This window comes from Anas platyrhynchos, chromosome 3 (assembly GCF_047663525.1).
Source record: "Anas platyrhynchos isolate ZD024472 breed Pekin duck chromosome 3, IASCAAS_PekinDuck_T2T, whole genome shotgun sequence".
Taxonomy (NCBI): domain Eukaryota; kingdom Metazoa; phylum Chordata; class Aves; order Anseriformes; family Anatidae; genus Anas; species Anas platyrhynchos.
The window spans coordinates 43,581,954-43,602,796 of record NC_092589.1 but is presented as its reverse complement, the minus strand read 5'-3'; the positions used below and the strand labels follow the sequence as shown (position 1 = coordinate 43,602,796).

The 20,843-nt window shown below is 44.6% G+C and overlaps 1 long non-coding RNA gene across 1 annotated transcript; it reads left to right on the top strand.

Annotated features, from left to right (window-relative positions):
- Positions 1-1,429: 1,429 nt before the first annotated feature.
- On the top strand, positions 1,430-3,848 carry LOC140002157 (uncharacterized). Its single transcript, XR_011808277.1, has 2 exons — positions 1,430-2,467; positions 2,934-3,848. It is a non-coding gene; the product is annotated as an uncharacterized lncRNA (long non-coding RNA).
- The last annotated feature ends 16,995 nt before the right edge of the window (positions 3,849-20,843 follow it).

Below are 20,843 nucleotides of genomic sequence, written 5' to 3'. Positions count from 1 at the left end.
GCCTCTACCATCCGTACAAAAAGGAAGAGTTGTTCAAGCACACTGCCTTTTTCATAAAACAGCAATTACAACAATCATAATACAAAACACATTTTTTGGGGGTGGAAATTGAGCCACAGGAGAGCCTCACCAAGTCATTTCTATCTCCCAGCCCACTGCAAGAGCGTCACTGAAAGAGCTCCAACAGAGAGACTACGCAACAGGTCACACTTGGACATTTAGAGTGGCTCAGTCTGGAGGGTCACAAAACTCCAGGTACAATCCATTAATCCATTTTTTTTTTGCAACACCCCATCATCCCTTTTTATTGAAATTCAAGAAGAGAGACATAAATCATGGGCCTTCCTACTTCTTTTTTTTACATTAAGCCTTCTCTGAAGGCTTGAAAGTTTGCCTCAAACGTTTATGAGGACAACCAGGGCGGTCTGTCAAGGCTGTTTCCCCGCTCATGTATATAAAACTATTTTTAAAATTATGGGGTAGTACAGTCTGGTTAAGAGGCAGAAGGGATTAAGCCTGATTTAAAACACTTGAGGCTAAACAATGTTTGATATTTAAACAAAAATACCTTCCTGGGATTTCGTACAGGGCATGTCAAGTTATATCTGCAGCTTCCCACAAGCACAGAGCCACACTCAGGAACTTACTGCGATTAAAAATAAATAAGCCATGTCCTTGCATCAAGCCTTGAGAAAGTAAATGTAAAGGAGACTGGAGCCAAGAAGTTCTGGGACAGTAAAACATTATTTTTAACAGCTTTGACTATGAATGCATAGGTAGAGAGAAGATCAGAAAGCCCCAAACCTGCAGCAGATAAGAAGTGACACCTCACAGTTAAGCTTCCAGTGTAGATGACCATCCAGTTTTTCCTCAAACTTGCAAATTTCTCTGCCCCACTGCTCATGAGGCAAATGGCTGTTGTAAGAAAGATGGAAATATTTCACTGCCCCACGCAGTGTAAGGAAATAAAAGAAATCGCCTTTATTTCTCTGGATGGATTCCAGCCTCTGTACATTTTGATAGTTAAAACAACAATAAACATTCAGACCCATCCATAAAATGAATCATTAAAATTCCACCGTTTCTCCCGTCTCACCAGGGGAAGAAAATCAGCCTGAAATAGGCATTGTTGTGGAAGACTCCAGGGTAAGTACAGCAGCTTCCCTTCCAGAGAATTTTCTGCACATGCCCTGGGCCATGGCTCTGCTTTTCCCATGAAAAGCATGCAACGAAAAACGCGTGGACAAGCCAGGATCCAGGGCCACGAGCTACAGAAGGGTAACATCCATCACTGCTATCCCTTTTGTAACGCTCCAGCTCAGACAGCAGCAACGAGGGCTGGAAGCAGCTTTGGCTCAGAGCTCCCTCAGGCCAAAAGCAACACCTCGTGGGCTGCTCTACAAACTTACCTCACGCTGGATGATGGCTCATGGGTAGGAGCTGGCTGGCCCAGTGTGTATTGCTCGTGCAGACAGCAACCCACAAGTGCTTCAGTTGCTCCAGCTTGTTCTCTGTACTTCATTTCTCAGTTCATGAGCGGATGGCACCCGGAGCTCCCAGCTGTAAGGTGGTACAAAATAACAAGCAGGGGCTGTTTCGGTGAGCTCACCCTGGCAGAGCAAGAGCAAGTTCAAGAGCAAGAACAAAGCTCCAGGCATGGCCCGTGGTGAGCACACTTCACAAAACTCCTGCAGCTGCTGTGCACGAGGACAGACGGGTCCAGGTCTTGACATCACGACACCCCAGGGAACCAGGCAGGACACATCTCCTGCAGTTTCCAAGGATTTACATTGAAGAAGTCACCATGTCACAGAATTTGAGAAATTCAATAGCAAATATGAAGTCAAAAGCACTTCTATTTACTTTAGTCAAGGAAAGGAGCTGAGGGAAAGTAAAGGCCTTAAAGTCTTATGCAAAAAGTAAACGCTGCTGGATCTTGTCTGTAAATGCATTGCTGAGACCACAAACCTTACTGAACCTTTCCCAAAACTGTATTGAATTTCGGACTTCAGGACAAGTCCAGCTGAACTTTGCCTGATTTCTAAATTTTGGCAGAGCTGTTGGAGTTCTGATTATCAGTTGCCAAATAATCATCCTTTCGAGATAAAGGGTAACTCGAGTCATAATCATTCATGTTGCAAAACCACAGAAGTAGCTGGAGTTACACGGGGGAGCAGCCTGACCCACCATCTTCCAACGCTAAATGAATTACAGGAGGAAATTTGGCATTTTTATATTTTACTTTTACAGGTCATTAAATACCAATGTAATTGCTGTGCTGTTTCATTTCTCGAACATGAATTCTAATTAATAGCATTGCAGTCAGTTAATTTAATATGGTAATAGCTCCAGAATAGCTTAATTGTTGTCATTACGGAGCACCTGCAGATGTTCAGCCCATCAGCCCATTCATTACCTGACCACTCTCATGTATCCCTACGGAGAGAAACCTCTGCCTGAAAAAAAGGTAATAAAATGCTTCCAGCACCACTGCTGGAAAAAGCTTTGTCTTTTCCAGGGGTGAAAGGTCTAAGGGGAAGGAGGTGGTTGTAGTTAGGCAGGAGATCTTTTTTTGACATCACTAGCATTGTAGAGAATGGAAGTCTCTCTCTGAATGTCTGTAACCAGAAGGTGCTGTCCTGCACTGCCTTTCACTTGCAGGGCTGTTTAATTCAGCCTCACGTTGCAAATGCCCACGAGCTCTGTATAAGTCAACACTGGTCCGTTTCTACGTCATTTAAAGCAAATTCTCATGTAGACATGATTGGGAAAAAACAGGTGGCACTATTCTCACTGCACTTCATGGCACCCATCTAGATGAGAAGAAAAAAACCCATGTTCCTGGAGACCTGGTAGAAGGGGAAAATTGACAAATATACTTCATAATTTCAGCTCTTCTCACCAAGAAACTTTTTTTTTTTTTTTTTTTTAAGGTGTACCTTTTGGTTATACCTGAGCAAGAAAGAAAACTGCTACAGCAGTGCCTTGCCTTTGCCTTCCTGAAGACTCACGTTTTCTTTATGACTTACGTACCTCTGTGTGCACCCTGAAATCTTAAAAACCACAATGAAAATGGAGGGCAGAACCTTCATGGAAATAAAGTACTACTTCCAATCTGAAGGTAAAGAAAGAAGGGCAAACACAGTGAAGTGCCTTTCCACTGCCACATCAGTTAAACAACGTGTAACAACCTGGAAACACAGAAAAACAGAGATGGGTCAGGACCAGCTCCACGCAGGGGCACCTTTAAGGAGAGAGCAAGTTGCAGAGGGCCCCCTACAGACAAATTTTGTATATCTACAAGGATGGAGACCCTACATCTTCCCAGGGCCATGTGTCCCTGTGCTGCACGCTCTCCCCGTGACATTTCTGACCCTGTACTGAGCTGGCATCTGCCTCGCTGCAGGGTGTGACCTCTGCAGCTCTGGGAAGAGCCCAGCTCCATCTCCTCAGCCCCCCCAGCTGGTGGCAGCAACCAGATCCCCCGAGTTTTCTGTGGGCTGAGCAGACCAGGCCCCTTCATCCCTCTGCACGCTGCCATTGCTTGCAGCCAGAAGGCAGCGTGCCTTTACTCAGGGCGTGAGCCACAGAGATGTGCCTGTCCTTGTTCCCACGTCAGGGGCGGTAGCTCTTCACGGCTGGCATGCGAGGCTGTACTTCGCCTTCCTAAATTAGAGACTCTGCGTGCTGGTGGGAAGCCAGCGAGAGATGCTGCTTCTTCGGCGGGTAGGACGGTGCCAACCTGCCTGCAAGGAGCGCCGGGCCTCAGCGTGAATGAGGCTCCTGGCAAGCGTAGGTCCTGGGGCTCCTCTCGTTCCCAAACGCTGCGGGCCCCACCTCTCTTCTCTGCTTGGAAATCCGCCTGCAGTTCGTGCAGCCCGAGCTATCTTGGTCGTCATGACTCAGATAGATGTAACCTTGTTCCCAAAGCGTGCTGCAGGACATAGAGCAGGGAAGAACTGCTCATCTCCTTGTGAAAGGCAATGGCAGTTTCTCTGCAATTTATTCAGGCTCTTACTCTGCAAGTTAAAATGTACAACGCTGATAGAGGCTCGGTCCTGACAGCCTTTAAAAAAGGAGGAGGACAGATGACCTCTGTGGTGTGCGCTGTAGGTTTCCGTAGCACAAGAAACGTTACAGCATCATTGTCAGGAGAGGAGAGAAATTTCTGGCAGAGGAGCAAGCCTGAGCGAAACAAGCTGAACTGGCCCTGCCATGCCTCCCCTCAGTAGCAGAGATCTGCCTTTGCTCTGAGACTTGTTCAAACACAGCGAAGTAGCAGCAGATTTCAGCACAGAACAGAGCCTTAATTCACAGCTCGGTAAATGCGCCCTTTATTCTGCTTCAGCACAGCTCATCCTTATCTATATATGTGACATCCAGGTTCACCAAGTCCAGGGACCATTGTGAAGCAGAACTATAAAAGAACATTCGTTCTGATTTAGGTTTGTAATTAAGCTGAGGTCCCTGGGTCTAATTCAAGGCCATTTCAATCTCCAAGCTTTCTAGAAGAGTTGTTCCGATTTTGTACCAGCATGTGTTAAAGAAAATACTGGCCTCTTTTCCTGGAGCTGGACTTGCACAATGCTCACATTTAAAAATAATCCCACTGAGACCCCCATAGCTGCTTTGATTGCAAAAAGCCAAATGTTCCTATCCACTGCGCAGTGAGGAAAGGAGCAAAGGGCTTTGCGAACTGGAAGAAAGGACGAGACAAAAGCGCAGATGAGATGAGAGAGAGCTTTGCCCCATATTCCTGCGAGTTTGCAGAATCCCTCCCACATAAATATTGAAAAGTTTGCTATCTGCAAGTTTTGGAGAAGCCAGCAAGCAGTCCCTGGAAAGGGCATCACCCTTAACAACCAGCAGGTTTTTCAGGCAAAGTTAATGCTGCTTGCAGCAACCTTAGCAGGAGCTCGGCGCAGCACAGAGCACAGGCGAGGCAGCTCTGGCAGCAGGGATTTGGGGGATTTTTGAGGGCAGTGGGACAGGGACGCTGCCCTGCTGAGTCTGGCTGGAGCAGGGCCCCTCTGCTGGCTGCAGGGGGGTGCAGGTGAAGTCTCCTGAGCACTGCCCACCCCGGCGTGCACCCCAGCCTTTCCTCTCACTGCAGGGAAGCCTCAGTTGTGCAGCGTGCACAGGCTGCTCGTGGAGGTCCTCACGAACTGCTTCCCGGTCCAAGAAGGCGATTTGGGTTTCTGTCTCAGCTTGCTGACAGTTTCAGCTAGTTTCCCCTTTCTAACGAGGGTAGGAAGGCAGGAGGCATTTGGCCAAGATGAGCGGGAACTAGCACAGAAGCAGAGAAATGACTCCCCGCAGTTTCACGGGTGCTGAAGTCTGATCAGCGTTTGGCTGACAAGTAGGAAAAAAATGAAAGAGATGTGCTATCTTTGCCTTCTTTTGCTCTCAAGAAAGACCTTGAAAGGTTGAACATCACTGAGACTGGGAACCTGAAGAAGAGAGACATGGGAGGCAGAAAAGAGCTGACCCCAAGCTGACTCCTCACTCTCTCCTCTGTGATTCACTGCAACTCACCCACCTGACCTGCGGACAACTCCCTCCAGGAAGAGAAAATAATCTCTTTAAAGGACATTCTTCTCTGAATAGAGAATGCTCAGTCATCTACAGTTTCCTCTCTCAGCGTGTGAGAGATTGCAGTCTAGAGTGGAAACAGGAGGCCTGTCACGGCAGGGAAGGTGAGTAAGGTAAGTTATCTGCTGCTGAAACAAATGGTGTCTCAAAAAGAAGGAGAAAAAGGAAACCCACAAAAACAAAGAAAACAAAAAAGAGAGAGAGAATCATCCAGATCAAAGATGAACAAAGGAGTCATTACCTCGCTGAGAAAAGTTACCTGTGTTCTGCCTGCTATCTCGGCAAGGCCACCGAACTGTTTCAAAGGGAGAGGAGTGTGAGAATACAAACAAGAAAAGCAGTGAGAAAACACGGCGCAGTTTTGTTCAAGAGAAATCAGAAACTCTGAGATGTTTGTGCCAACACGCTAGTGAGTCCTTTGCAACAGCCCTGCTTGACATCAGTCCCCAGGTGGGGTCTGTCCTGTGTGCGTTCACCACTATCTGGCCACGGAAAAGATGTCAGAGATGTCAGACTGATGGCTGGACAGACGTACCTCCACAGGAGCCACTGGTCTTTTCAGAAGTGGCTGGAGCTGGAAGGAAATGCATGGAAATAGAACTGCTTCTCCTTCTATTGCAAAAAAAATAAGCAAAACGGGAGGTGTTTCTCTTCCTCTGTTTTTCCTGGATCTGGGAGGGCAGAAAGGTAAAATAAATCTGATTCAAAAGGATAACAGATTTTCAGCTCCAGGGAGCTATCACTATCACAAATGTCATTATTTTTACTTAATGATACATCTTACACGCATAACACGCATAGAGAAACCATGTGCAGGTTAGGTTCTGTCGGGAAGTGAAGAACAATGTAACCAGTCTTCCTTAAATTTAGACATTTTGGATTTAGAAAACCTTGCAGTGCTGTGTTCTGAGCTTATACATGCAAGCTTTAGCATTTACTGTAGCATACTGTATTTTGCTCCTTCTTAACACAGTTGTGCCAGTCAGCAAAGAGTTTTTTCACAGATCTTCCTAGTTACGATTTTTCCAAAGGAAATTTATTTTCCAGGGTAGTTTTAAAAATATATTCTATTCCAAGCTGCTGGAGGAGTGTTTTCCTTTGAACGGATTTCCCTCTTTGTTCTCCAGCTGGCAGCCCACTCGCACGGGGTATTTCCAAGACTCACTGCTCACATGTGAGATCCCAGCGATGGTGCAGAAGCCACCACTGAAGATGTGTGATGTTGGGTCAGCTCCCCAGCAGGCTGATTTAACCTCCACAGATGTGTTGATGAAAGCCAGCTACTTCCATCCCCCAGCTAGCAACACAGGGGGAAAATTAATCTGGAAGGCTCTCCACTGTACTCTCTGGGGTCATTTGACCAGTTCCTATTTGCAGTAACACTCAAGTGACTATGGGAAGATGTGAACACAGCTTAGGTAATTGCTCAAGTGCTAAGACTGTTGTTTTTTTCTTATTCTGCAGCCGATTCTCAAGCCCCCCTTAGCTGGTGAGAATGCAGTTGGCTCTTGAGATCTAGAATTATGCCATATGCCACAGCTTCAGCTAAAAATGCCTTAGCTGCTGGACATCACACAAAGCACATGGCAATTCCCTGAACCACTGCTCAACCCTTAGACAGACCATTCCTTTTTCTAACCATGATAACTGACTGTCGGTAGGGATTCAAGTGGAGTAGCAAATACCATGTCATGGCAGCGAGGCAAGCTAAATCTGTTCAAGCCTTGGCTGAATTTGTCCCTTTCTGCTATCAGGCAAGGGTGACAGATGAGACATTGCCTTAACCTGATGTAATTAAAAGATAGACATGGGGGGAGACAATACAAGCGACAGCTGTCAAAACAAAGTCCAGGAACAATATTCAAGCACCTCTTATCACTGTTTATTCATTCAAAGGCTGTAGTAACACAGAAAAGCTTGTGTACAGCTGCACATGCATGTCTGTACTTGGGAAGACAAGCAGTCCTTGCAGGCTTTGCCCGGAGCTGGGCACCACTTTGGGGATGGTTGTTAGCAGACCAGTACTGCGGACCTGTGCCTACCACCAGACGGTGTTTCACATTTGCAGCAGGTGGAGCCCAGAGATTCCTTGCTTGATGGACCTTTTTCTCCATCCCAGGGATACTCAATGGGCATAAGTCAACTGAAATTGTGCCTTTGGTTTAGGCCATTTCTGGCTTGGCAGTGCTGCCTTTGTAGTTAAATGTGAGTACTATAAATGAAGAGTGTTTGGCTAGATTTTACTCCCTGCAGCAGGGGTGGTCAGAAAAACCACTGCCCTATCTTACCCTGGTAGCTTGGCTGCTTCCTTGGCAGCGTTCAGCTGGCTGGATCCATCTCACTTCCCTCGAGCACAGCTGGCACTTGAGGAGTCCCACAGGACCCCACCCAAACTGAAAACAGGTATTCTACACGTCAGTCTGAAGAGACAAATTCTGGTGTCCGAGCCATTTTTCTGGTCCTGCTCGCAGGGACTGCTCCCATGTGCCCTACACAGCCCCACACAGGGAAGTTGTACCTGATCCACTTGTAAACGGCACGTGGCTCTGCAACCACAGGTTTGTCACTGCTGTCACAGTACCGTGCTGTCACAAAAAAGCCAAAGGTCATCCTTAGATAGATGAATCCAAATGCCACTCTAAGCTGTATAAATAGGAACACAAGTAGAGCCTAAAAGACATTTACAAAATAAGAAACTCGTATTCAGTGATGTGCTGGTAAGGCATGGTCTGGATTACTGCATCCAGTGTTGGTGGCCCACTTCAAGGAAGAGATTCAGCGAAAGCGCGCAGCATGGAATGATCAAAGGGGCTGGAAAGATTTAATCTGGAAACGAGAAGGCAGAGGAGAGACCGGTGAGCTTCATGTACACAAAATGCTGCTGCAAAGCAAGGAACTGGCTCTTCCCAACGCCTGTTGCAATAGGCCAGAATTAATGGCTTCGATTGCACAAGGGAGATGCAAATGTGACATTAGGAAAGCTTTCCAGTGGGAAGGTTTGGTTAGCACTCAGAGACTGCCTGGGGAGGCTGTGAAGTCTCCATCAGTGGAGGATTTTAAGAAGAGGTTAGACAATCAGCTGGTCAGAACAGTTAGGGGAGTGGATTCAGGGAACTCTCATGCTCTTTCCCAGTCCCATTTTTATAGTCCTATAGCAGACTTTTTGGATTGTTTTAGCTGTAACTGTCCTTTACACACTCACGCTGGCAGGGGTGACATTTGAGAGAAGTGATGGGTGAAAGACTTCAGATGGTGTTTCTACATTTGCTTTGCATACTACCACGCTCGCTGAAATTCCCCAAACTTTAATGAGTTAATCCATCAAAACAGTTGTTTCCAAACCTGTAAGATTTTAGTGGGAGTAGGGGTGGATATTAAGCATAATGAAACCTTAATCCGAGGAGCTCCTGCGTGGTTTGCCTTTGATTTTGTGGTCGTGGTAAGGTTTAGACACAAACGCATGTAATGCATGACAGAATAACTTAATGGTATGATTTTATAGCATGGCAAGTTCTCTTGATCACAAAGCATTCATGGTTCTCCTCACAAAGATCTCGGTTCCTCAAGCCTCACTCCTGCAGGTAATTCCCTTGAAACAAAAGGTACAGATCCCAAGAAAGAGGCAGCACAGCTCATAAAAACCAGAGCCGGGACTATGAGATTTTCAAGGCCAAGGCACCAGTTCATACCAGTTAGCTATTACTCTCGCATGACATCCTTGTAACTACTGGCAGCTGGGAAAAGGAAGATGTTATCTGGAATGAAAATCAGAGATTAGGCTAAATTTATATTCCTGCTGCCAGTAAAAACACCAACACAGGAGGCCAGATTTTAAAAAAGAACATGTGTCAATATGCGGATATGCATGTGTTATCTTTTAACACTGGGTGTTCCCCGCTGCTGTATGTAATTTAAAGATCTGTTGCCATCAATAACTTCTGTATCCAGCCTTGTTTGAGCTTCACTGTTACATCTTACTGTTCCTATTTTCTAGCACAATTCAAGATTTTGATATATATTTTTAAAGGGAAGCTGTAATTTTTCCCTAGTGTTTTATTTTCTTCTGAATTTTTGACCTAACTATAAACAGATCTTAGGTTTCCATATTTCATGCATGTATCAAGACAAAGTCTCACCTAAACCTTCCTCCCATCCCTTTCTCACACCTTTCCCTCTAGGCTTTACCTGAGATTTCAGGATTCACATTTTTGTATAATACAAAGTGAGTCACTTTTTGGAAACTCTTCTTGCAGCAGTATGGGAGTTCTTGTGGCAGCGTGATGTGCCTTCACAAAGCACAGGCCAGGGGAATTTCTGTTCTGTGTTTTGTGTTTGCCCACGTGAGACACATTTCAGTGCACATTTCATGCTGAGCCAGGGATCCTCTGGTCTTCGAGTTCAATTCCCACTCATAGCTGTGGGCATTAAATGAAGTTAACAGGTGACAAGTTCAAAGCAAACAAGAGATTCTTGATGACACAATACATGGTTAAACTGCAAAACATCTTAGCACATGAATACATGTAAAAAATGTGTGTGTGTGTTCAAAAAAGGGCAAATTCACATGAAAAATCGTTTAAGGACTCTTGAATCCAAAGGTGCTGCCACTGAGCCTAAAATCCCTGCATCTCTGGAGCATTCTGGGGAGGGAGCACTGCAGGCTTGCTTTGTTCTTAAACTTTTCTCCAGGCTTCCCCATTTGGCTATCACTGGAGCCAGGACACTGGTAAGGTGAACTTTTGGTTCTGAACCTGGGTGGCTCTCTTGTTTCTTCCACAGAAATGCCTGTACATGATGTGGGGTGGCTCTGCCCCGTAATTCCTAGCTTCACACTGGCAGGTGTGTCTCAGCTGCAAAGCTGGCACTATAACGCAGACCCCAGCAAATCTCAGGTGCCGAGCACAGGACCTACTCTTTGCCAAGAGCACAGCCTCTTGATGGAGCCTCTGTGGGGCTCCATCTGGCACTGGGGGACCTGGAGCAGCGGGGACACCGGGATGCTGCACTGCAGGGTGGGAGGTGTCTTGGCAGGGGACACTGCCCAGGAAAGCACACAGCACTCAAAGGCATGCTCCCAGCTGCAGCCTCGCACGTGTCCCCACCTCATCATATAGTCTGGTGTAACAGTTCCCTGTGGTCCAGAATCTGTGCCTTATTTTCTCCTGAAAGTAACATAGGTATGAATTAGTGGTACCACTTGTCCAGCTTGATACCCTTTCAAAGACACTCAGAAAGACAAAAACCAAAAACAGCATCTACCTGTTGCTAACCCAAAGTTGAGGCTGTTGAAATCTCTGGTCCTTGATATTCCACTCCTGTTCTAAAAATGCTCTGATTCCTACTGAAACCAACCACATCCCTTCATTCCAGGTCATGTGCAGACCAAGCATGGTGGGTGGAAAGTACAAAGAGATCAAGGTCTCCACAAAGGAAAGCAGAAAAACTTTCCTTCGGCAAGCTGCAATGGGTCTGTATCAAACAGCAAAACTGCAGAGGGACAGACAGGTCTCTCCAGACCTGCTTAAAAAATGCTGCAGAGAAAAAAAAGCTAGTGCTCTCAATTAGCCAGCTGCCTGCCCTGCTGGTGCTTGTCTTTTTCTCAGCTGCCTTCTCCGCTGTTATGCAACAAACGCTGTGGAACAAAAAGTGGAACCAAAGCAAACATCAACTTAGACCGAGAGTTTGACCTAGCAGAGTCACAAGCTAGGCTCCCAAATTCACAGCAAACTTCTCCCAGATTTGCAGAAGCACCGCTGGGTTGGCTGCTGGCTCAGCTTACGAACAGGGAACTGCACTCCACGCCACCAAGAGTTACGAGGCCAGCCCTGAGATGAGGAACCAGGTGCCCGTCGCTGGGGCTGTGCTGCATCATTTCCACGGGAGATCTGCAGTGGAAGGCAGGCACCCACCTCGTGAGCACCTGATGGCTTTTACTAGAGAATATACACAAGCCCCAGATTGTTAACTCCGGAGACAGTCAGTGAGAACAGATAATGTAAGCCTCTGCTCCAAAGTCCATGACATAAGTTGCCTTCATCACTTCAGGGGAGTTAATTATTCAGGGGATACTGCGTCAGGCTGTACTGAGACCCGGAGCCCTGAGCTCCTAGCCAAAGTGTGCCATTTGGGAAAGCCAATTTCAAACCATTTCCTAAAGAACAGACTCTGATTTGTGCGTACTTGCCCAATCAGACTTAAAATGAATCCCCAAGTCTTTGCAGCCTTCACACAGTTCATCAGTTTCTCATGATCAGTCTGGGGAGGTGCAGGGGAAGGCTCTTGGTACTTTCATGTTTTCTCATTAAAAAACACCTATTGTTACATTAATAAGACAAGAGCATCTCAGCAGGACATAGAGCTATGTGACATTTCAAGGCTTTTGAAGAAAATGCACAGAGAGGAAGTGAACCCCAGCAGCTACAGCCAGCAAGAAAACAAGTAAATGAGCTTTTGGTGTGGAGAACAAAGAGGAGGGAGCCAGGGAATAGATGAAGAACGTGGAAACAACAGAGAAGGGGAGATGGTTCTGCCTGGAAGCCTCATTAGTATCAACAGCCATGAAAGAGCGAAAGACTTCAGAGGTCAGACTGCTCTCATGTGTCCACCTCACTGAGGCTGGGATAAAAGGAATTGTCCCGTTCCTTCCAGCGCATCACACCCTGCACTGAGCCCTGCTCTGAATGCACTAAACAAACTGGCTACATTTGCTGAATGTATGTATTACACCCTATTTATTTCTCTTTTATTTTTCCTTTGGAGGAGCCCGCAGAGCAGGACAAGGATGCAGAGAACCATGCCTTATCGTGGGGCCCTGGGAACCAGGACTCCTAGATTTAGTTACGGTAAAGCCAACTTATCTCATCATTTTTGCGAGCACGCCTCTCCATTTGGGCTCCTTCACCTTCACGTGATTCTCCTTCCCTCCTTCCAAACAAACTGCGTCTGAGACCACGCAAACCGCGCCTTACAGGGGAGCAATAAATCCTCCCTTTGATGCTGCTGCCACGCCGCCCAGCGCCTCTCTGCTGGGAGCAGCAGTTTGGCCCCGCCTGACCGAGGGAGTGCAAAGCATCTGCACATCCTGGCTGCGTGTCTAAGCACCGACTCCCCTGCGCTGGAGCATGAGCAGCTGTTGGCAACCAAAGCAAGTCAATGTATGCTTTACAGAAATATTAGCAGTGAAGAGTTGCTTTTAAAAGTTAGGGGTTTTTCCTAACTGTGTGAGGTTGCCTTTCCGTGCGTTCCTATTTTAGTGTGTACCTGGCTTAAAGCATTCCCCACCACACTGAAACCACTCCACCTTTATTGTAAGGGTATCTCTCTTTACAAGAGAAAAGCATAAACCTTTTATGTAGTCACTTCGGTAGTTTTCACTTATTCCTGTGTGCTTGAGAAGCTGTCCTTCCAAGTAGCCTCCACAGCACACTGCGTTATTCCCCCCTCTCAGTTTGCTGAGCTCTCCCCACATCCCTGCACTTAAGCCAAGCAATTCAACTTTTCTGGTCTAAGACAGAGAAAATCTTAACATCATCATATATCCTCAGGCCTTTTAGATACATTTGCATACTTCTGGATTATAATTTAGGGGAAAGTCTCCATAAAACGCATCATATTCTTGTTTTTAAAACATTTTTCTAAATTAATTTTTGAGGGTAGGAATGAAATACTTTCACAGAGATGCCACACAGCATAATGAAATCTTCCAATTTATTGTATTGTTTTGGAAACTTTCCTTCATCAAACCAGACAGTATCTGTTTCAGCTGTCTTAGAAATATGGAAGTTTATACATTTCCAAAACATTTTCCTCCTGATCTAAAAATACCCAGTCTCTGACAAAGGCCAGTGTCATTTTATTTGCAAGATCTGGTCAAACTGCCTTCAGGTTTTAAAAATGTTAAAAAAAAAATCATGCTGCAGTGTTGTGGTCTTATAAAATATAACAAACTCCCAAGTAAGTTGATACATTTCTTCCATATGAAGGAAATCCGAAATTGAAGTGGCTTGAACCCACCATAAAACAAAACAACAAACATTGGTAAAAGGTAAAATACAGAACTTTTAATTAAAAGATCTGTTTTTCCCCTTAAAGAAAATCCCTACATAATTTTGGGATTCGTGACCTTTTAGGGTTGTTTGATTTTCATAAGAATCAAGCATTTTCATTTATCAGAATCTTTTCACAAGGAAAATAAGCAATTCCCTGACCAGTTCATTGAAGCATCTTGGATTATCTTCCCATATTTGTCACGTGCAAGAAAAGAATAAAAAATATCCCACAGGTGGCATCTTCCAAACTGACTCTAATATTAGTAGGCAGATGCAAAAATTTAATTTATGAGCTGGCATTTATCGTCATTTCAAGGTGATTAGGAATACGTGTGTGAAGTGATGGATCTCAGTAGCAATAAGGAGCAGTTCTGCCTAAGCACAGCACTCACCTCCATAAGCCCAGAACCAACCAGCAGAAATAATGAAAAAATGAACAGGAGGTGTTCTTAAATAGTATGCCTCAAAATTAAGCTGGTGGAATATATACAGTCTGGAGGAATAAATAATGTCTTTATTCCTGTATGACATTAAGAAGCAAAGGAGTTTTGTTAATATCTAAGTGCTTCAAGTTGACCCTTTGGTATTCAACTGCAAATAAACTTTGAGTAAGAACCCCACAACTTTAGTTTAGCAACAGTTTACAGTTCATTAGGCTGGTAGACCAGAATTACAGGAAACAAAGCATATTTCCAGCACAACTATAACACGTAAAAACAATTGTTTAGGTAGCACTTTTGTTTTTCTCACATGCACAATCAGAGAAGATTCTTTATGAAGCCAACTCTTAGAGAAAAAGTACTCACAATGTTCTTCCTAAAAGTCATGCTAATAAGGAGATGTTATGATTAATAACTTTCTTCTAACAAGATTCTGATTTGCTGCATTGTCACCAGAAATTTTGTATACGTACCAAGCATGACACTTGTTTTAATGAGTAATCAAATTTAAAAGTTCACTGATTTATTTTCTTTCTATTAAAGAAGTGAATTCCACAATAACTTAAGGAAGTTAAAAGTCCCTTTCTACTTGACCACTACAACACAAAAAGCCTCCACACCTCTGGTAAGTGGTGATAAGCCTGGGAAGGACTTCTGTTCCTAAGCGAAGACTGAACGAAGAGATTGTCCACAAGGCTGCCAAGCTGTGCAGGAGCGTCTGATAGTTTGGATATTTGACCTAACACTTCCAAACTGTTTCACACTACCCCAAGATGACATTTTTTAGATAATATATTGGAATCCAAACCACCCTTACTGTCCTTACATGGCTTGAGATTTTTTGCCAAAATTGGCCATGACTTCCTGTGGAAAGGCCACACCAAAATCCATGATTCAAATACCCTCAATTTATCATTGTGGCAATTTGAAATGGCTGAGAAGAAGCCCAGAGCAGAGAATTAATGAAGTTTGCTAAAAAGAAGGAAGGAAAGCACTGCTGAGCATCACACAACCTGCTGTGGAGAACAGCCCCTCTGGGAGGAGCTCCATCAGGCCAATGCTGCAAGCTGAAATAGGGGGATGCTGCTGTCCCAAAGGGGGAAGAGATCAAACAGCAAGAAAAAAAATGGGCACAGAAACATATTGGTCTCAACCGCTGTGTGCTGCTGAGAGTACCACAAAACCACACTCTTCTGAAGAATTGTTGTATGCTTATTTCCCTGTTTGTTGATTTATTTTTTAACTGTTTGCACACTGCAAGTTTGCACTCTCCACAGCCAGTTTCAAACCAGCCACCTGGCTTACCTGCTGAGTTACCTTTTCTGTGCGTCAGTTTGTCCTCAACCTCTCTTTTCAATGCCTTGGACAATTTAAACAGAATTGGACAGAGATGCTGACAAGCAAAACTAAACAGGCCACTGGGTAAGGGAGGAAGACCACCAGGAATGTGATGACTGAGGGCAATCCCAGCTGCTAATGGACACCAAAGAAGACACACAGCACCCAACAGGACAGAACTAAGAAGAAAGGCAAGAGTCTCTTTGAGACCCTTCTCTAAACCCTAATTCAAAATGTTTTAAGGGGCAAAGGTGACCTCTTTTTACTGCACCACGCTCTTGTGTGATTCCAGGCAGCCTGGGCAAGCTGCCTTATGCAGCTTGGAGAAGTAACTCATCTCCCTGTGCTGGGGACTTTTCCACAAACAAGCTCCCCCAAGCCAAACCAACAGGAAAAAAAACACTGGTTTTACGAAACCCAAGCAAACAAAGCCCTTGCTGTCATAAACCGCCAGCAAGTTAGTCCAGCAACCACATTATTAGAGGGTTTATGGTAGTGTAGTCACTCACAGAAGCAGGAGGGCTTACTCCAGCTAAAATTGCAGCTAATGAAATGATTCCCTTGGCAGGCATTTCTCTGTGAGATGGAGCAGGTGCAGCCAGGCCTTCTACAGCAATGCACCTGCTGCAGTGATGGACACTTGGGTACCTCGAGATGACCAGTTCAAACGAGGTTGCGTTCAGATTGCTTCCTGATCCTACACGAACTTCCTCCGTGCCCACTGATCTGATGATGCGGGGACTTTCCTGGCAGTTGGCATCGCTTCAGCGCAGCAGGCAGGGCTGAAGCAGATGTGCAGTAAAATAAAGAGGAATAAGAAAAAGGTAGGCATTATGAGACACGTTCCCCTTGCAAAATTAAACACGATTTGGATTCTCCCAGAGCTCTCTCTTGGTCTGGTGAGATGCGAGACAGGTCGCTTGTATCAGACACAAGGCAGTCTTTGGGAAAGCCACCACACACTGCACTTAGACCAGTGCAACGCAGGCAACAACGGTGTCACAGAGCAGAATGTGCCCCATTGACAGCCATTCTTTTGGGATGAAGGGTGATTACATGTCTTCTCCTCACCACTGCAACTTACATGTGCTGAAGTAACTGCAGCTCTTTGCCTTTCAGTTTGTTGGTAAGTTTAGCAAGATGATACACACTTTTACACTGGACAGAGGTCCATTGAAATCTAAAGCTCTGGAAGAAGGAGTTCTCCTTACTTCTCCTTAATCAACAACACCCGATTCCCCTGCAGTTGTCCATACAGTTTAAGAGGTTTGGATTCAGAGATTTGGTGGTTTGTACTTTCTGTAAAACTGAACCCTGGCCCTTCCCGCAGAGCAGGGCTGTACCTCAACTGCAAGTAAGTTTAAAGCAGAAAGCACACACGTAGCCGGAGCAGATGCCCTCGTCCAACAGTTCCCACGTCACTTTAATAAGCTGTAGTCAAACCTAATTGTATGGAGAAGTGCACAGTCAGATATAGGGTTTTATAAGTGATGAGAAATCCATCATGACTGCTGTGTCCCAGAAGCTAATTACCAGCCCATTTAAAAAATTTGGCACTCTATTTCCAGTGCGAGTTTGTCCAATTCCCCTATTAGAGCTCATTAAAACTGCCCTACAAACCTTCCTGTGTGTATTACGAGTGATTAAGTCACCTCAAGTCACCTGAATGGATGAATTTCATTCTGAGAGACTTAATGACTTTCTACCTCGCTGTTCTCTCCCGTCCTATCTGTATTAGCACCAGCCCAGGACAAAGAAGCCCAGTAACGTGCCCACTAATGCTGCATAATGGCAGGGGGAGCTTCTTCATCCCTGCTCTGGATTCCCCCAGCTATACTGCCAAGGACAGTGCCAGTTACTCAGCTTTAGTGTAGGTCTAGGAATGTATCTTCAACCAATTACCATCAACCTCCAGCCCTTCCTCATCCTTTTTGAAGCTTCCTTTCTTGAGACATAGCTTCCAACCTGTAAGTGGGATCTACTTTTTCACTTCTGATGCATGCAGGCTTTCATTTGGCATACATAAATGCACCTAGCTCATGAGGCAATACAGACTGCTCTCCTAAAACAACCTACCTTCCTCATTTTTACCGCTCCATGAATTTTTATCATCTGCAAACTTCCATGCAGTGGCCTTGTATTTGCCTCATGCTACAGACAAAAACCATGCTAATCCTCTATATGAGATATTGTACTTTGTTAGACTCAAAAAGCTGTAAGCAAGCAGATTTGTACCTTCCCTGTACACAGGATGGCCAGAGGCTCAAAGCAAATCAATGTTTCTATTGATCCAGACAAGACATGGTTCTAAGATATCAAACACAGTGCAGCAGCCTGTTCCTCCACCCACCCTTCACAGCTCCCATTTTATTTTTTATTTTTAAAGAAACAAATCTAGCCTCACAGTTCTTCCTCTGACTGAGGACATTGCCAAAAACGATGTCTGGTGGCTACAGCCTCCAATAAGCATACAAAATTTACAGCTGATAGTAATTGGAAAGAGCTTAAGTTTTAGAGCTATGCATTCTCTGGTATTTACTAGGACCATATGATATTTAGGAGAGAGGTAAGGGGAGAAAAATGACTATCATCTTTATTGTGCATTGTGCCCTGAAATAGCATTTATATAGAGACTTCAAAACCATGAGCTTATAAAAAAGAGGATTGTTACAATTTTATCTCTGTGGGTTTTGTTGTTGTTGTTTGTTTTTTTAACTAACCTACATTTAGCAAATCCTTTTGGCAAACAATTCCACAGGAAAGGCAAAGTTGTTTTCCTAAAATCTGTGTGTTTTCATATAATAGGAAAAAACAAACAGGCACACAGAATTCACTGTCTCTCTGCCATTATGTTAAGTGTACCTTGCCACCCGCTCCCCTTTTCAGGCTGTGTTCCATGACGCATGAAGAAGCCTGGAGCAGCAGATTGGAATAGACTGATTGTCCCCAACACAAAGCTTCACTGATCTGCATTGCTGTAGTCTCACATTTCCCTCTCTATTGAAGCGTGTCCATCAGATTATTTTTCTCAAGTCTGTCTTTCTCCAGATTATTATTTCGCTTACCTGTCTCTTAAATAATTCTTCTCCAGTGCCAAGGACAGCACTCTTTTCTGACAGATCTAGACATTTAGTTAGCAAGTCAGGTGCTCTGTTTGCAGATCTGGATAAATAGTGGGGTTCCTGGTGGCTTGCTGCTTTCCAGTGTTCCTGTGCATTCCTGTACGTGTGCTTGTTCAACACATTCATGCCCAGGTGCAGCTCTAAGGCAGAGCATGAGGCACCACAACAGTTGAGAGGTCCCCTGTCGCATGACCCTAGGTGCTCAGTGTCTCAGCCTGGCAATGGCAAGAAGAGAGAGAAGCTAGGATACAACCTTGTAGGTCCTAAAGCTGTTCCTCCACTTCACAGGACAAAATATACAGAAGAAAGCTTCCTCCCATTCTGCATGAGTAAAAAGCAGGGAAGAGAAGAGGGCACTCTGTCACCCTGTTGGAGTACAGTGAGACCAACTCCCCGCTCTGTTTTACTCCAGAAGCCACACTCTGCCCCTTATTTTTGGCTGCAAAGTGCACAGGCAATTACTAGGTACAAGAGAAGGAAGAAATTTTTAATCTGACGTTTTGTGAAAGGAAGAAAAATTAAATGAGCCCAAGCACTGAAGTGTTTCTATACCCCGATGGAAGATTAAGGAGCAGAAACAAGGCTGAGAAGGAAAACTGACACCAAAAATAGTTTGCTTGGCTGTTTTCATTTCAGAGTGCATCACCACAAAGACAAAGAAAAGTCAAAGAAACCAACTTCTCACACACACCACAATTCTTCTGGGATTCCACACATACATCCTGTGCACCATCCACTGTAATTGTGGAATAAATGGTAATCCGTGGCTTTGTTCATTGCTAAACAAGGGAACTTCTCTCCACATGTACCTCCTCCCTTGCCTTTCTCCTGATGTTGGCTGGAAGATATAGCAGAGAAGCAATGAAACACAAGAAGCATAAAAGGAATAAGAAGTCAGAGTTCAGTGGCTCCTACAAGATCAGTGCATCGCACTTGCTAGAGACTAAGATCAGAGGATTAAAAAAACCCCAAACCACAGTTTTGAAGTGGGAAGTCATTCAGAAAAAGCGACTTTGTGGAGACTGAAAGCCATTTGAAAAAATTTCCTCCCACGGGTTTTGATGCTGTGTCTAGGTTCAGTAAATTACTGAGAATCTTTATGATAAATGTCAATACATAGAAGAAACGGGAAGATCCGTCTGAAACTTCAGCTGCAAAGTTAAAGATTGCACTTTCCAATAAGGAAAACACAACAATCCAGTAAGTTTTTACAGTGAAAGGGGTGAAGGACTGTTTATATTAAATGGCACGGAGCTTTTGCACTATTTTAACCTCTAATTGTTTAAGCATGTGCAATCCTTCCAAGATTATCCCGACAAAAGGGAAAAAGGCTCCCTAACATCTAGAGATTTCATTTTAATTATTCTTTATGTCCAGAGGTCTAAAATGAATAATGAATATTGCTTAGCACTCTGTGATCTATGCTGGATTCTGCCCCATTTAAATGTCACCATGAATTACTGACACATTGTAACACTAATTTTCTGTGTATGATACAGATAAAACACAACACGCACTTTGCTGACTCATTTTCAAAATTCAATTCATCTTCTTAAATGCTGTCTGCTTCGGAGGAAAAGTGAGGGAGGAAAGAGAACGTACGTCATGATGAGGTTATTTGAGCATGAATGCCACCATTAGGGAAAACAAAGTGGTCAAAATGCATTACACATACCCGTATGAAAGTGGCCATGCAGCTTTGGAACTTGACAAGCTAGAGATACTGTTGCAAGGCTAAAAACCGATAAATTTGGGGAAATCGTCTAGAATCTGCATTGCTGGCTGAGTCCTGACCTGCAGACCACTGACACTGTGCACTTGATGTCTTGGATGTAAAATTAAACTCTTCATTAGAAAATGGACTTCCCTAGTGCTGACCTGGGTAACAAAGGAAGGTTTTAAAGAACTTCTCCCAGGAGGACAAGGGAACTGAATTTTATGCCTTTTTAGTGAGGAGAGACAAAAGAAAGAGTGGACTATGGACCTTACATAGAGTTGATATGTTGTTTTGAGGATTGGTATCTCCACTGCCAGTAATGGGCTGTGGGGCAGATTCATCAGGATACAAGATGCACAGACTGAGCATTGTTACGAACATGATGTACGGAGTGGAGAGCGCTGAAGTTGTTTCTATTTCATTGCATCTAGTTGTATGCTATGACTAGTTAACCATCCATTTTCCACTTCAGTAAAACCCTCCAGTATTCTGATCTGCAACACTCCTAGGTAGATGATTATATTCAGCTAATTACGAAGGTTTTCTCCAGTGGCAAGACAATCCTCACCCAGTCAAATCGTCCATA